Source organism: Sturnus vulgaris, chromosome 1, assembly GCF_052056855.1.
Source record: "Sturnus vulgaris isolate bStuVul1 chromosome 1, bStuVul1.hap1, whole genome shotgun sequence".
Classification (NCBI taxonomy): domain Eukaryota; kingdom Metazoa; phylum Chordata; class Aves; order Passeriformes; family Sturnidae; genus Sturnus; species Sturnus vulgaris.
Genome location: NC_142243.1, coordinates 26,025,098 through 26,042,102, shown reverse-complemented (window position 1 = coordinate 26,042,102; position 17,005 = coordinate 26,025,098). Strand labels below are relative to the sequence as shown.

The window sequence follows — 17,005 nt, the reverse complement described above, 5'->3', positions numbered from 1 at the left end:
GAGAAAAATCTCTGAAATCTTTGAAAAGGTTTCTTTAGAAGGTGAAAAGAGAACGAGTTTAGTTACAAAAGGTGCATTAATTCTATTTAACTTTTTCTCCTCTATTTACGCACACACACATATATACAGAGTTTATGCATATGTTTTATTTTCAGCAAAACATAAATCCTTTTGTGTATTAAGTCATTGTCTAGCTTCTTAAGATTGGAATACCTGAATAAACATTTTTTTTACCCTTCTTTCTAAGAAACGTTGTTTCTTTGGGGATTTTTTAGATTTAAGACAAAAAAAACTTAAAGACTCGAGAGGAAAAGAGCAGGACACTTCAACTAAAGAGTGCATTTTGATTTTTTGGTCTATGTTTTTATTAACTATATGCTCATATATTTTTTCAAAAAAGTATTCCACCTGTTATATGTACTTGAATATTTCTGCTAAAATAACATGAAGAGAAAATTCTGAACAATCCTTATTCACGCTATAATTTTTTTTCTGCAATTTATTTTTTAATTTAAGTGTCAAAATAATTACGATTGGGCATTAATTGGGCATTCCTACCACATTTTTTAAAGAAATCATAATAAGTTAAAAAACTTTTGGGATGTTAATTGTTTTTTGATGAAAAGCTACGGACTTACACACCAGTGACTAGTTTAATTAGGAAAGATACTTTAATTAGGAAGGAAATCATTCTGATGTCATGTTCTCACCGCTTTCATTACAAGGTAATGCCTAAACTGTGGTAAAGCTATTAGAAATCTGTTAATGCAAAAGGATGATATCTCTTTAAAAATTGCATTAGCAAGCTGGGGAAGTCATTAGTATACAGTTGTAACCCTAAGAGTGCAAACTTGAAAGAACTGTTTATTTTCTGCCTTGCAGCTGTGTGTAAAACCCACAGAGAGAAACTTGTTACCAATTACTGGTTTAGAGGCTTCAAGTAAAGACAGCAGGTACCAAGAGAGTAAAACAGTCTAGCTCACAAATAACTATACAACAGTGAAATTCCTTAAGAACAGCTGTTAAAAGAAAGGAAGTATAACTGCTGAGAATGGAGGGGGGGAAAAAAAGAGTTTGTAAGTCAGGAAGTAAGTAAAACAAAGCAAGATGAAAAAAAAAATAGGTAACTGAGAGAAGAAAGGTTTTTCACCATAAGATTCCAGTAACAAAGTGAGATCAATAGTTGCAATCCAGGAAACCAAACAATTTCAAACAGTGTCTGAGTACTTGTAGTATGGAACTGCAACGTCACTTCTGTACATCATGTGCTTTGAAGAAAATATTCCAAAAGGTAAGGACATTTTATAAGTGTGAGAGAAGCCATTAATATGAACTTGCAAACAATAAATCTATCTCTGTATTGGAAGAAAGTCGAATCAATTAGTGAATAAAAATTTGGTGGCATTAAACGGGGAAAAAAGGAAGCATTTGGGTCATACCAAGAAAATAAGAAAACGAGCTCATAGATGAGAAATAAGTGACAATCCTGAGGTGAAAAGGCAAGAAAACCTAAACTCACAGAAGTTAGATATGGGTTATCTGCTGTACTCTGGAAGAAAGGCTCTTGAATACTCTTGAATACTGGGGACTTCCCTCAGCCATAACCCCTTTTACACTGTAGTTCCTGAGTCATCAGCATCTCACTTAGTACATTTCCCTCTCACTCTCTTCCCACTGAGCTCATTGGAAGTGAGAGAAGAAAAACTCTTCCCTCACCCAAGCCCATTTCTGCCTGCAACCTGAGAAAAGGAGACCAGCACATCCAGACTAGAGGGATTTACAGCACAAACCAACCATACCGTCCAAAAATATTACCACTCTCAGCTATGCAGAGCTTATGTGAGTGCTTCTCATATATTTCCCTGCAAAATAAGACACTGGAATAACCACAGGAGAATTTATGCACTGAATTTCCTACTAAAGCTGATTAGGAAATTTTCAAAAAATCCATGGCCTTGGTTAGCTGTGTTAATAGTACTTCATGCAACAACAGTAGTTTCTTTAATCACCTGTGTTGATTCACAGACAAACCTCAGCCTTCCTTCTTAAAATTTTGGTCTACTTCTTTCTTTGTTCTCCCTGTCCAAATGGCTGGATGGCTACCACTTTGATATAATCCTTGTATCCAGAGTGAGCAGAAGATAGATATTGCACTCAGAACTGGTACAATAGGGAACTTGGTGGACATTCTCATGCTTCTTTTACATCCTCATATCAGCAGGATGAAGTCCAGTTCATTGTGCTTTATGCTTTTACAGCATATTTCAACAGAAGAGCTCAAAGTGCTGAACAAATATAAACCTGATAATAGCCCAGGGGAAAAAATGGTTTTGTGGTACTTTTGCTTTACTGAAAATTAGAAAAGGAAAGAAGTTTAAAGATAAAGTCTAATTCAGACAGATACTAAGGAGAAAGCATGAAGAATGAGAACCAATAAAGACCTTAATCTCCTATAAATTAGGTACTAGAATGTCCATTCTTCAGTTTGGAACCTCTGAATTCCTTAAAGTAGAATCTACAAAAGGCAGTTATACATTTTATTCTCCATTACACCGTATAAGAAAATTACTTACATCAAAAGAATTGTCCCCAAAAATGGCATAGAGCTGTAAGCTTTCTAAAGGAAACAGTAATGCCTGTGCACCACTGGTATTTGCTGGGCTAGTATTTAAAAAATTTCAGAAGTGTGAACATCACAGTTAAGACAAAGGAGACAACTATGGTAGGAGTGTTAGAAACACAACACAGAATGGGATTAAATAAGAATCAGGTCAGATTCTTTAAAACAGGTAGGATGCATAGGGCATCCTAAAGCACAATGCTACAATAAGAGTTTTGGACAAGGCAAAAGGCTTCAAATCAAAAAAAGTTTCTGAAATTTTGTATCTACTGAAGTCAGCAGCTAGGTAGTCTAAGTAAAAGCTGATGAGCAAATAGAAAAATAACCCCCCATCCTTTGGCATTGGTGGGCCTCCATCAAGCTCATGAAATGGAAATGACAGGTTAAAAAACATGTGTGTTCCTACTTGTTTTGGGTTTGCATGGCCTGATTTTTGGTAGCAGGGACGCAAGAGAGGCTTCTGTGAAAAGCTTCCACAACATCCAGCAAAGCCAGTCCCTGATGGCTCTGAAGATGAGCTTTTGCCACTGGCCAAAGGTGGGCCAATTAGAAATGGTGGTAACACCTCTGTGGTAACACATTTAAGAAGAAATCAAAACCAATATTGTAGTGCAGATTTAATTCCAGCCAGCAAAGAGGTGAGAACATGTGAGAAGAACATGCAAACACCAAGGTTAGTGCAGAAGGAGCACAGGAGGTGCTCCAGCTGCCAGAGCTGAGATTCCCCTGCAGGCCCTGGTGCAGACCATGGAGAAGCAGCTGTGCCCCTGCAGCCCATGGAGATCCACAGGGGATGCAGAGATCCACCCAGAGCCCGTGGGGATCCATTGGGATCCTGCTCTGATTTTGTTAGTAATAAATTCACTTCATATCTCTAAGTTGAGCCTGTTTTGCCCTTGATGGTATTAATGAGAGATCTCTCTCCTGATACTTATTTCAACCCACCAACCCTTCCTTATATTTTCTCTTCCATCTTCACCTGTGAAGGGGAGTGAGTGAGTGGCTTTGGTGGGTGTCTGGTATCTGGTCAGGGTCAACCCATGACACTACTGCAACATGACACTTCTACAGCACAGTTTTAAATTTCTGTTCTTATTAAGTCTTTCTTTGCTTTTTATAAAAAGAAAATATTTCAATAAAAATCAGAAGTTATTTTTTATGTACAATACTTTAATTGCAAATTTAGGCAATTACTGGATGGAAAATGGAAGTCATCATTGGGTTGTGCTATTAAAATATAGGTCACTGGTTGCAGTATATCATAAGCACACATACACTCTCTTAACCATGAGTTACTATTAATCTGACAGGAGGATATTTCACCTGATTATGCATTGTAATGATTGTGATAGTAATTGAATTATTTCCAATTTTAAAGCAGTTTTCTGAAGATGGCTGTTGCTTACTCTAAATGTTTGTTGTATGTTTTTCTTTAAAGTGACAATTGTGACTGCATTGGTTTTAAATGCACACTAAAAGGATATCCTAGCAAAAATTCCTTGTTTACTTGAGAGAGACTGCTTAAATGTTTAATGACATTAGCTTCTTGCAAACGGTATTCATTTCCTGTATATGCAAATTTTCTTAATGTGAAACCCCCATAACAGGTAGAATGTAGAAAGTTAATGAAGCCATGTAATTACAATCACTATAGTGACTGCAGTCCCTGGAGAACAATAAAGTGATAATATACATGGGGTTTGACTTTCTTTGGAAACAACAGCTTATAATTTGAAAATAGATAGTAAAATATTTTCATTATCTTCTTCTGTCTCCTAAGGCAGATGGCAGGTACAAATAGATTATGCTTTTATTAACTTCAAAAATGGGAGATAATGCAATTAGGAAACATTTAATTGTTTTGCATTTTCCATAGCTGGAAGTGGACTAGGTTTAAACCCTTCTTTCAACCATAGGGTAAAGCCAGGGTCAATCTGGCTTTAGCCTACAACTTGCTTTTGTTCTAACACTGGAGAGGTACATTTGAAGGTAAGCAAGTATATGTCATGTTTATGATCACTTTAAAGAATATAAGAGAGAAATCAAAAGCTAGTTAGCAGCTTTGAATTCCATTTAAGGAAAATATTTCAAAGGACCTATTTTGAATTTCAAAGATTTAAGTGCAATTTTTAAAGTATTTTTGAAAAAAGTGTAGAAAACAATAGAAAGAAGCATTTAATGCTTGTTCTTATATGGGTTTTTTATTATTGTTCTTACTGTGAGCACTATGCAGAGAAGAGGGCACAGAGAAGCTCCCTTCTCCAGCAGCACTCTGTTGTGGTGCAGCAGGACAAATTCTCCAGCATCAGGAAATCTCCCTGGCAGCTCTGGGCAAATCAAAGCTGTCTCAGAGGCAGGCTTTCTACACTCTCACCTCTTACCCAGGAGAAGCACCTAACCGAGGAGCCTGGTCAACCTGACATCTCTGTAGGGTAAGCAAAAAGAAATAAATGACCTTAATCTCTACTGGCAGTATGCAAAATTTTTCTTAAAAATGCCTTTTTCTTTCTATTAAGTGGACCTTTAACTTGGATACCTCAGAAAGACAGCCAAGATTTGCTTGTATTCTTGTATTTCCACTTTACTTTTGCAATTAAGTTACTCCTGTGCTGTGGAGAAACCACACAGTTTTCCTGTCTGCATTCATTTTCTGCTCTCAAGCATGCCTGTTTCTCATAATGCAATTTTTATATTTGGCTATTTCAGAAGGTGGACTTTTACAGGGAGGTATCCTTTTCTCCACTGCAGAATGGAGAACTCTTCCTTACATGATAAAATGCTTTCTTTAGCAAAATCTCATAGTATTACAATATTTCTACAAGTTCCACTGCAATATTCCCATTGCCCACGATGTCATTTTGTGGCGAGGAGCACAGTTCTCACGACAAATTTATGAGCTGGCATGTACCCTTCCTACTTTACTCCATATACAACTTGCCTGCTGTTTAAAGTGCTAGAAAAAATATTTTTTTTATGCTCTGTCAGCAGCGTGCTGCCTTCTTGTTTCTTTTTCTGACATTAACTTTTAAAATGGTAGTGCCAAACAAGCAGGAATAGGTTGACTCAAAGCAGAGCAAGCAGCTGTAAATTACACAGGTTGCTGTCAGCTGGGGCTCCCGTGCAGCGTGTAACAGTCTGTAGCTGCAGTTCACAACATATAACCAGCAGCAGTAGCAGGAGCTGCAGGTTAATGTAACATGGGCAGCTCATCTTATTGATGAGGCTACAAATATTGAATACCAGCTGGTGCCAGAGAATTTCCACGAGTGTTAAATCTGAGAGCTGTTAAATTGGGTGCTGTTCATTTTATATCGACTGAGAGTGAGCTGCGCACCATGATGTGTCCTGGGTGAAAGTTTCCCAACCCTTCACATCCAAGACCAACTGGAAGTTTGTCACTGCTCCAATGCACTTGAAAATCACAGGTTTCTTCCCCCAAACCAACCTAGTACATAGCTAGGTCTTTGTTCATTACTGGGGACCAGGATGTACAAGATGTATGTGGGGAGCTTGGGAGTTTTGCTGGTTCAAGAGCAGTGCAAAAAAGACAGTTAATTTCTTGAAGCTTCTGCATCAAACCCAGCCACATTAAATAATTCCATTGATTGAATTACATTTGCATAAAATTTTAACTCAATTTTTATGAAGTACAAATGAGTGAGTAAAACTCCCTGTCTGTTCTTGAACACTTCACACCAAGGAAAAAAAAACTATATTTCCTAGATAAATTAATTGTTGTGAATTCTTCATCCACCTTAATTTATCAGTCACCTCATTGTGAGGATTAAGTAATATCAGCAAAGCACTTATGAAGATGAAAAATGCTGTATAAGTCTTTAGAAACTATACCCATCTGTTCTGAATAGAATATTACTCTGATCAAAACATTTCTCCTTCTATCTCAGAAATACTCTGGTTTTATATGTATTCCAGCACTTTGGAAAGCATGGCTAGTTTGGGTTTTTTTCCACTAGGGCTGTTCTCCATATATCTTTGATAGTTAAAGCAGAGATTCCTGATAGTACTTTTGTGACAGGATTTCAGATTCCTAAATTTCTTTAGTAACTCAAGCCTAGTTTGCAGGCACTGACAGGCATCCAACTGTCTCAGACACGGAGGTGTAATCACTGACTGTAAGGCAGCAAAGCTCCAACCTCCAGAATCAAATCACACTTTTTGGTGAAGAACTTTAGAGAGAAACCCTAAGTTTAAAAGTTGTGCCCATAACACATATTACTCAAACACAGTTGTAGACAGCAATTTCCATCAAACTACTACTAATATTATGAAATAAATTAATGTGGAAAATAGAAGAATACATTCTGAGCAAAGTTGTGATATGCTAAATAATTCTTTTGAGAGAACTTCCCACACAAATGTTTTTCAGATGATTTCAACATTCAGAGAAAATGGTGTTCTGTATTGATTGTTCTTTTGTTGAAGGGACAGAACAAAAATAAACAAACAGTTTTTAGCAGTTACACTGAAAACCTGAAACTTAGGCTATTCAGGAATCTGGTTTTCAATAGAGACAGCTCCAAATTATATTGCAGGTGTGAACAGCTCCATGTTTCAAAATGTTTTGAAGTTATATCTCAGAAGAAAACACACTCTCCAGATAATCCAAGATCTCTAACAGGAATGTGATCAAATTATATTTATGACTATTCCAAAGTATAGCCATATTCTTCACCCACCTGTGACAGCTGAATCCAAAGTCCCCTGAAGATATGAGAGACAGACCTATGGATTTCAGTGGGATTTGCAATTTTGTGCACACATTTTTTGTTATTTTTCAAGGATAATCCAGCCGATTACACTTCCATGCCAGGAAATATGTTGAGATTCATTGATACATAACAATATAAGTATCAGGCCACTATGCTAAAATGGGAAAGCAAGGTCTCTAGATTTGGACTTTAAAGAGAAGGAAATAATTTAGAAATGTGTCATTTCAAATTTGCAATGTTACAACCATTCATCTACACAGCAAGGGATAATTAATGTTTAGCTTGTCATTTTAAAAATACTTTAAGTGCATATAGATGTAATATATGCTAACTTCTTCAATCCCTGTAGAGAGATGCACATAGATTTTACTTTGGAGACTGGTACCAAGAAGTTAGGTAGCACGAAACTTTTATGACCTTACATTATGGATTTGACCATTAATCTAAAACCTGTAAGGGAGTCTCAGAACATCGGTGGAAAAACCAGAGAAAGAGTCAAGAACAAAAATACAAAATGGTTTTCATCTAAATGCTAAGCTCTGTGAAAATTTTCTTCCAACTCTGTGGACGCTTATTGTAGCGCCTTTATTTATAACTATATGAGGCTGATTTGTCCTATGTGAAGTATCTCACAAAAAACCAATATAACAAAATTAACATTCATGGCAGGGTACATTTTGGTCGCTACAGTCAGAAATATATGTTTTATTTATCTGTTTACCATCACTCCTCAATTTCATACTGGCATAGGATGGGGTGGAAGGTGAGGGCTGTTTGCAGTGCTTAGACAGTAACACAGGGGACTTATACCTGTGAGTAATGCTGTTTTTTACTAATTCCATGGAATAGTTCCTGTTTTACATGTAGAGTAAATGAGAGAAGAATTCACAGTGAAAACTAACAGCTACTTACTAAAAGAAGGTTAACATTCGGTGACTTTATTAAGGACTCATTTTTTGCATTTTTAACCTTTTTTTAACAAATTTTCCCCTATTTTTATATTAACAAAACCTGGAAACTTACATATTGGGAAAGAGCAGAGAATGATTCTGTGGTTTATGCTGTTTTAAGGAGGAGAGCATTATTTTGTGTTGAGTTATATATGATACATGACATCACATGGAAGATATTCAGATAATTTGGTAATACTGTCTTAGAACTGTAGTACAGATAGTAAGCTAATATCTCAACACTCAATTTTCTGTTTAAATAGGTTGTCTTGGGCTTAAATGGAGTCCAGTGTCTTGAAAAGGGTTTATTGTTACCAGAAGTTGTTACTGCCTGCTATATCCTTGGGCAGCTCACTTAAGTTTTTGATGCTCAGGTTTTTACTCTGCACACTGTTCCTAATTATTCTTCCTTCTTAGAAGCCTGATGTTTTGTAACCTGTGTTTGAACAATGTTTTAAGAAGTGAGAGCTGCCAGTACTGATGAAGTGACAAGCTTAATAATAAAACAAATGCAAGCTGTATATGTAATAAGAGAGTTCTAGGAGATTTTGGTCAAATAGAGCTGTATTATCCAATAGTTTAGATTACATGTAGTTTTTAGTCAGAATTTTATAGCTATGTAAGGCAGGTGAAAGGACGCTAGTCACCAGATTTTTTATTTCTTAATTTCCCCTGAAAAGATTAGTTTTGAGCATTTAAAGTTAAAGCCAATACTGAAGCTGGCATAAGGATTCCTTTCAAAATCTGGAGCAGAAAATTTACACCAAAGCTCCATAACAATAAATTAAATTTTAAAATAATTATATACGTTAAACTGGCTTTGCTTTGAAGATTTTTATCTGTGTTTGAAATGAGATGTGCTAATAAAATGCATATGAATGTTACAGCCTTGTCTGTAAGAACACCGCTGTACATTAGATATACCCTGGTGTGAACAAATTAAGAAGAGCAGAGGATAACAAAATATACTATGCTGATAATCTTCTAGAAGATTACATTTATATATTAAGTATAGCATGAAACTTCAGGAATGTCTAAAGCAGCCAGTGTGAACTTTCACAGCATGATTTAATAAAATTGCAATATATGAGTATACAAACTACTGGAAGAGTCATTACTTTCATTAAGAATATTACAGTGAATAAATTAACCTAAAACAATAAAAACCTGAGAAGCAGATATATGTAAGTCATTTACATCTTGTAGTAGACTCATTTGGTGTAAAGAAGAATGAATATGTTATGGTAGAGGTTTCATTAGCACTTGCATTTCAATTGACTTAGAAGCACACCATAAGAATACAAAGGCAATAAATATCATCCATAAACAAGAATACTGTAAAGGGCCTTTTCTTTTTTTAAACAAGATGTTCTGTGCCATTACACTTTAATAGTCATTTTGCATTTTCAGTATGAAAAAGCCAAGAAAGCTTGTATTGGTGTCATCAGCAGAACCGATGTTCATATTTTATATGGCTATATTACATAACTCGCCATTAACCCTCTGAATGCATTGCCATTCGACAAGATTAGAAAGCAGACTATACCATATTCTGTTAAAGTTACAGTAACTTCACCTCTTTTAAATTAATTCTGCCAATGTTTGCAAAGCATTTTATGCAGTCTAACTGAAATATCCCAGGGAGTCTAATTATTTATGAATACTGTTATTCACTGGCACCAGAAGACATTTTAGCATGACTTTATTAAAATTTTGGTAATACCTGGATAAGAAGGCTATGACAACTCTCTTGATCTCATTCTCAACAGGACAAGAAGACTGAGAGGATTTCCAGACACCTGACCCAATGTCTAAATTGTTTCAAACAGTGTCATTTCTAGGAATGAAATTCAATACAGACCTAGATAGCAGTTTGAATGACTTTTATTTTATTCTGCATCATGAATGATTGAGAAACCAGTATTATACCCTGCGTTCAATGCTCATCACCTGTGATCTATTGTTGCTCATGTGAGTGTATTTGGCATCTGATCCATTGTCCTAGTGAACACTACGTGCTCGCCATGGTAGAAGCCACCATGGGATGGTTGGAAACCTACCCTGTGTCTCATGCTACAGCCCGTAACACCATCCTGGGCCTTGAAAAGCAGGTCCTTTGGAGGCATGGTACCCCTGAGAGGATTGAGTCAGACAATGGGACTCATTTCAAGAACAGCCTTATCAACACCTGGGCTAGGGAACACAGCATTGAGTGGGTGTACCATATCCCCTACCATGCACCAGCTGCAGGGAAAGTGGAAAGGTACAATGGACTGTTAAAAACCACCTTGAAAGCATTGGGTGGGAAATCTTTCAAAAACTGGGAGCAGCATTTAGCAAAGGCCACTTGGTTAGTTAACACCCAGGGTTCCACCAACTGAGCAGGCCCTGCCCAGTCTGAGTCCCTAAATAGTGTATACTGCGATAAAGTCCCAGTGGCACATGTCAGAGGTTTGTTAGGGAAGACAGTGTGGATCAATTCTGCCTTGAGTACAGACAAACCCATTTGTGGGATTGTCTTTGCTCAAGGACCAGGTTGTACATGGTGGATAATGCAGAGAGATGGAGCAACACTATGTGTACCTCAGGGAGATCTGATTGTGGGGTGAGGCTCATATGCAAATATCACTGTTTGCTGGATGTTACTACCATTGTCTGTACATTAGATCACACAGACATGAGACAGAAGGAAATGTGTAAGTGTCGAAGGTTTGAGCAAGTGAGATGGAAGGAAATGTGTTTGAGTAAGTGAAAGATGGAAGGTTTTACTTGAAGTTTTTACATGGTGTTTAGTATGTTCACGATATGGAGATAAGGGGTGGAATGTCCTAGGGTGATGTTATGGTGTTTGTATCTCCAATCGTGTGTTCTGTTTACCCTGGGTATTATGTCCTGTGCTTTCAGGACTGAATCTGAAAGTGAAGGTTTGTTTTGTCTCCTTATCAGTCGGCTCACCTCCCCCATGGTCTGTGTTTAGAAGAGGCTTGCTCACTGCTGGCTGGGCTTTGCTTTGCTTTGCTCACTTAGCTTTGCTTGCTGCTCGTTTAGCTTTGCTTCTTTAGCTTGCTTTGCTTTGCTTGAAACTGAATATCATCTGAACCTGTTCCAGACGGGGACCTGGGAAACACCAAGAAACACCAGGAGTCTGCATTCTGTGACCTGCAGCAGTCATCCCCAGCGCCAGAGACTGATAACTGGGAGACCAGTCACCAGAGAGACTTTCTGAGTTTGTCATCCATTCAGAACGGTGAAAGTTTTGGGTTTTTTTGTCAGCTGATGGGGTTTTTTTGTGCTGGGGAGTGTTTCGCTCGTTAAATAAACAGTTGTTTTTTTCCACTCCTCTCTGAGGAAATTCTTCCCAAACCCAGTGGTGGGGGAGGAGTCGTGGGGGTTTGCTGTCTGGGGGCTCCTTCTGGAGGTTTTCCCCCAAAATTTGCCCTAAACCAGGACATCCATCACGGCAATACGTGCTCAACTGTTTCTAAATCAGAAATACGTGACGTATAATACCACACAAGCACAAAACCTCAGCTAGCTTCTTCCATCATATATTTATAACTGTACTGTGTCTCAAAAAGAAAATTTTCATAAAAAAGCTAAATTGTTCAAAGACTGTAAAAATATTTATACCTTTTCATACTCAAAAAAAGGAATACAGCTATTTAAAGTCAAAATACTCTTTTTTTAGTCCAAAGTGACACTTGAAGAGAGGATAGTAATATTTCCTATAGAGAAATTATGTTTAAAAAGCATAATCCTTTGATAAACCCACCTATTTTCCAAAGTTCATAAGTAAGAGCATCTTGATGATTACCTATAATAGTTCATGATTGGTTCTAGTTTCCCTTTAATACAATTATATTTTTAGCATCCAAAATCCTTTGATATAATATTTGAAACTTAATGAAGTATTTAATAGCAAGTATTCTATCAAATTCCTCACCTTGTCCTGTCTCCTTTTCAAGCTGATTTCTAATTGGCTTCATCACTTCCCATGCAGAGGTCATTCAATAACTCTAAATATACAGATTATACTACTTTTTAAGGTATCAAATTCAATTATACTGTTTTTGAGAAGGGATTGACTGACATAGCATATTATTCATGCTAGTAGTTCATCACTAGTTTCTTAGATTTCAGGATTTCTGTTCCAGTCTCTGTAATTTCCTTTATGAACTGTAATATATATTTCTCTGTTTGGAAGAACAATTCAGATGTGCTCTAAGATGTATTTAGCAACAAAGAAAATGAAGTCCACCATAATTCATGCATGTTCAGTATTCTGTTTTGCTTCAGGGTGATTGTTCTGCATTCAATAAATAAATTTTTTTCCATATTGGCACTCAGACATGCACAAGATTTTAATATTTGAAACTGGTGTTATATACCTGAAGAAACTGCATTGTTAGCAAATTTGTCATTCACCTATTTTTTTTTTTCAGATCGCTTATGACTGTAGTTAATACAACTTGATCCAGAACACCTCTCTTTGGAATTCCTCTAATATCCTTCTTTCTCCAAAGCAAATGAAAATCCCCTCTCCTATATTTTGTTAATCCCTTGGAGCATTACTTTTGCTCCTGGCTGGTTAAAATTCGTTGCTAAGAAACATGTTAAGATTCCTGAATATGAGTAAAACCAAATATTCTATCATGTGCTTTTTGATTTTTCAATGAACTCTTGTAGATTAATAAATTTGTTTTCCCTCTAGAAAAGACATCTAATTCTTTATCACTATGTGAAATGTCTGCTGGACCTATTATTTACTGTAGTTTCAACTAATTTACTCATTAAAAGCTTCAGACTTACTAGCCTGTGGTTTCCTAAATTTTCCCATGAAACCTTTTAATCTGTTGTTGTTTTTGCAGCCTTGCTTCCTTTCTAGTGCAAAGCAGATATTCAGTAGATAAATTGCAAACCACATCTCATATTCTGGCAGCTTTCTTCACAAAAAAATATCTGGTTGTGGAGATATTGATACTCATTCCATCTGTCCTATCTAAAAGTTTAAATGGTGGCACCACAAGCCAGAATAATTCATCTGTCCTATCCCACCCAGAGGATAGGATCTAGATTGTCATAAGCCACTCTAAACAGAACATTGAGTGAAAGAATTCATTCTCTTTTTCTGTGGTGTCCTCATCCTCCTTGAGAACTCATTTTAGATCTTGATCTGTATATAACTACTACAGATTCTCTGGCAAGCTGCCAGGATTTCTTTTCTATATTTGAAAAAACTTACGGAACTTGGTTTTCAAAATATCTTTTTTTTTTTTGCCTTGTTATTGTTTACATCTATCTCTTCTATTTATTTTTTTTTCTAATAACAAGTTCTGCTTTTGGATTTTATAATCTGCACTTTTCTGTAATCTGTCATGGTTTTGGACCTGTTTTATATATATATTTATACACACACACACTTAAGATTCACGCTCTCTCTGTTTATTTTATCCTTTAGCGTTTTGATTTTTTTTTCTAAATTGTGTTACATGCTGTCACAATGTCATCTGAATGCCAAGATTAAGGGACAGAAACTGCATAAAAATCACTTCATAGGTTTGTCGTATTGTCTCAGTTTTGAAACACTGAGATTTTATGTACCACTGTAAATACTTTGCAAAAGTATTTCTCACTATATTAAGCAACTATAAATCAGAGCATTCGAGTACAGCACCAAAATTTTGTTGGAGAGCATCATACTTTACTTATATTTTTGTGAAATTATGCTTCTATTTATAAGAGATTATCTTTAGCTTTTTATAACAATGGCTTTGCTTTCCAAGCAAAAACTAGTTATGGTTGATCACTGTCTTTCAGGCAATCAGCTGTCACTTTTAGAAGGGATGAGGGAAAATACATACTTTTCCTACTATAGGATAGAAAGATGCATCAAATTTGTTATACAAATGCAACTTTTACTAGTCTGCTGGAGAGCATTCTAATTCTTCAAAGTTAGTGAATTTTTAAAACATAACGTACAGAGTCACTTTGCAATTAGCCTGGCAGTGCTCTACTGTTAACACATATATGCATGTAAGAAAGATATATGTACACTATATGATATGTTTTCCATGACAAGGATTTATTTGTTCTTAATCAAAAAGATTCCTAAGGAAATTTGCTTTTGGATTTCTTAGGGGGTTTTTTTTGTTTGTTTTTTGTTTGTTCTGGGATTTTTTGCTTGTTTTTGTTTGGGTTTTGTTTGTTTGCTTGCTTGCTTTATTTGTTTCTTGGTCGGGGTTTGAGGTTTTATTTTTTTTTATTTTTACATTGGACTGTTAGAACAGATTAACAGGCTAGTAATATTTAGGGAGAAGTCTGAGTAGGACTCTCACCTCATATATCAGTACGTGTGGTGTTATCTCTCCAGATGTTCAGAATTCTGTCTATTTTGATCCTTTTTAAGCAGAAGTTAAAGAATTTAATTCAAAAAGATAAATATACTGTAAATATTATTTTCTAGGACTAGGGCTGTATAGGTCCAAAGTATTTTAAAATTTTAACCATATACAGGCAAATCTCCATCCACTGAAATGTAAAATACACACACACATAGAGTGAATAATAACCCTGTACTTTGAGAAGGATCTGTTGGTCTGACATCAGTCCCAGACACCACTTAACACACTTTGTCAGTATGACTGAAATTTCTTCAATTAAAAAGAAAGTACAAAAAATAGATAACACACTCTGGTTATGATACAGAGAGTCAGCTTACAAATTGTTAGTCCTGAAACTAAGAACCAGCCTAGGAGTAATAGGGAAAGGTCATTAAGGTGCAAAGGTATAAGTGGAGTCAACTCAAGAGTGTTTGGTAGTTTAAATGACTGTATTCATGGGAAAGTCTTTCTGCTTTGTTATAAAATATATGGGTAAGAATTGTAACCAGTAAATCTGTGGATGTGAAAGATATTAATTTCACTTCATACATTCCCCCAGTTATTGTATACCTGTGAATATTATCAAGGTTTACCCCTGCCAGAATTAAAAATTCTGTCATAATTAAATGAGTCTTCAAGCTTTCAGAAAGTGAAAAGATACTAAAAAGCTCTAACTCAGCTTCAAATCAGTTAATGAGACCCCTTCTAGACTCAACAAATTGGCTCATATAAAATACAGATTGAAATTAAATTGAGGCATTGAGAAAAAAAAATTTCTTTGCATTCATGATATCTCCTCCTCATACAAAATAGAAAAGACCATGTAGTGTAGGAAGAGTTAAAATCCCTAGACTCTCATTTATTTTAATTGCATGGGCAGTCTGAGGCAGGTATTTTCCAGAATGAGAAGATGAAATGGTCATCTAATCTTGGACTCATCATCTGGGGTAACTCGTCAGTGTGTTATGAATTCTAGATAGGGGGATGAGCACAAAGCCATACTCAAGCTAGAGAGGCTCCAGTTCTTCCATAGATTGGCACTGCCACGTATGAATCTAGTAGATATAACAGCAGATATTTTTAATAAGTTCTTACATTATTTTATCCTGTTTAAACCATGACTTCCTTTCTGCTGACCAGGATAGCTGAAGACAATATGTTTCTGATGGGTTTTTAGGAAATAATTCTCCTCCTGTCTTATAAATTTCTTTTTGTGTTTTCAGGAGGTAATTTCACAAGATTTTGCAGATAATGTATTGAGTAGTCAGAAATTTATGATTGTCATCAAACAATTTCACAACTAAGATGCAGGGAAAACATACCATGAATTTTTAACTAACTAACAGAGATGAAACAAGTGGTAAAAATCTTTAGCTGAAAGTCTTTCAGCAAAGGAGTACTGTGGAGTACTCCAAACTCACGGAGTTTGTATTAGTTGTGTATGTTCCTGTCATGGTATTATGCCCTTTTTTATTAACAAGGCCAAAATACATTTTATATCAAAATCTGAGCTATATTTAACCATTTTGGGGGTTTGAGGGTTTTTTTTATTACAAGATAAAAAGTTTGAACCAAGTTCATCAAAGAATATGCAATTTTAATAGACTCAGTTTGTCCCTGAAATAAATTCATGTTTATTTATAGACTTAACTGTCTGTGTTATGTACTATGCTGCAATTTTGACTGTTTCACTTTCCATGCTTTGATTGATTCAAATGCAAATTAAAAGCAGCAAAAAGATTATATACCTCCAAAAAAAAGGTAACTTTGATAACTTTTGGTTGAACTGAAACATTCTGGAAAAATTTTACCTTGGATTTGATTTCCACTGGCTCCTCTAGACAATAAATTTGCTTTTGCCAAACTTTTATCTAATCTTGTCAGTAGGATACTTATTTATAGTGAATATTAATGCAATGTTATCTCATGAGAGAAATTATATTATAAATATTTATGGTTTTTTTATAGCCTAGTATAATTTTCTTGGCCAAAACTCATGGTAGAAAACAGATTTCTACCTCAATGATACAGAATATGTTAAGCCAAAACCCACTGTAAGACTCACATTGACTTCAGGGGAGCCCTTCAGCAGATTCAGAGCATATTTTTGACCTCCATGTCTGCTGCCAGCAAATACGTTCTAAGCATGACAAAGGCATCTAAAAGGCAGCCAGATATACTGCCTGGAGCATGTTTCACTCTGCATCCGCTTCCACAGCACCCTTCTGTTTCCCCACGGACTGCAGGACTAGGCAGCATCAATCCTTTGTGCCTTGTACTTGCTGTTGAGGTCCAATTATTAGAGAGAGATGCCTCTGCTAGAAT

At 36.0% G+C, this 17,005-nt stretch overlaps 1 long non-coding RNA gene across 1 annotated transcript; it reads left to right on the top strand.

Annotated features, from left to right (window-relative positions):
- Nucleotides 1-4,912: 4,912 nt before the first annotated feature.
- Nucleotides 4,913-12,914, top strand: LOC148225122 (uncharacterized). The gene is made up of 3 exons (XR_015798911.1): nucleotides 4,913-5,052; nucleotides 11,410-11,547; nucleotides 12,743-12,914. It is a non-coding gene; the product is annotated as an uncharacterized LOC148225122 (long non-coding RNA).
- Nucleotides 12,915-17,005: the final 4,091 nt, after the last annotated feature.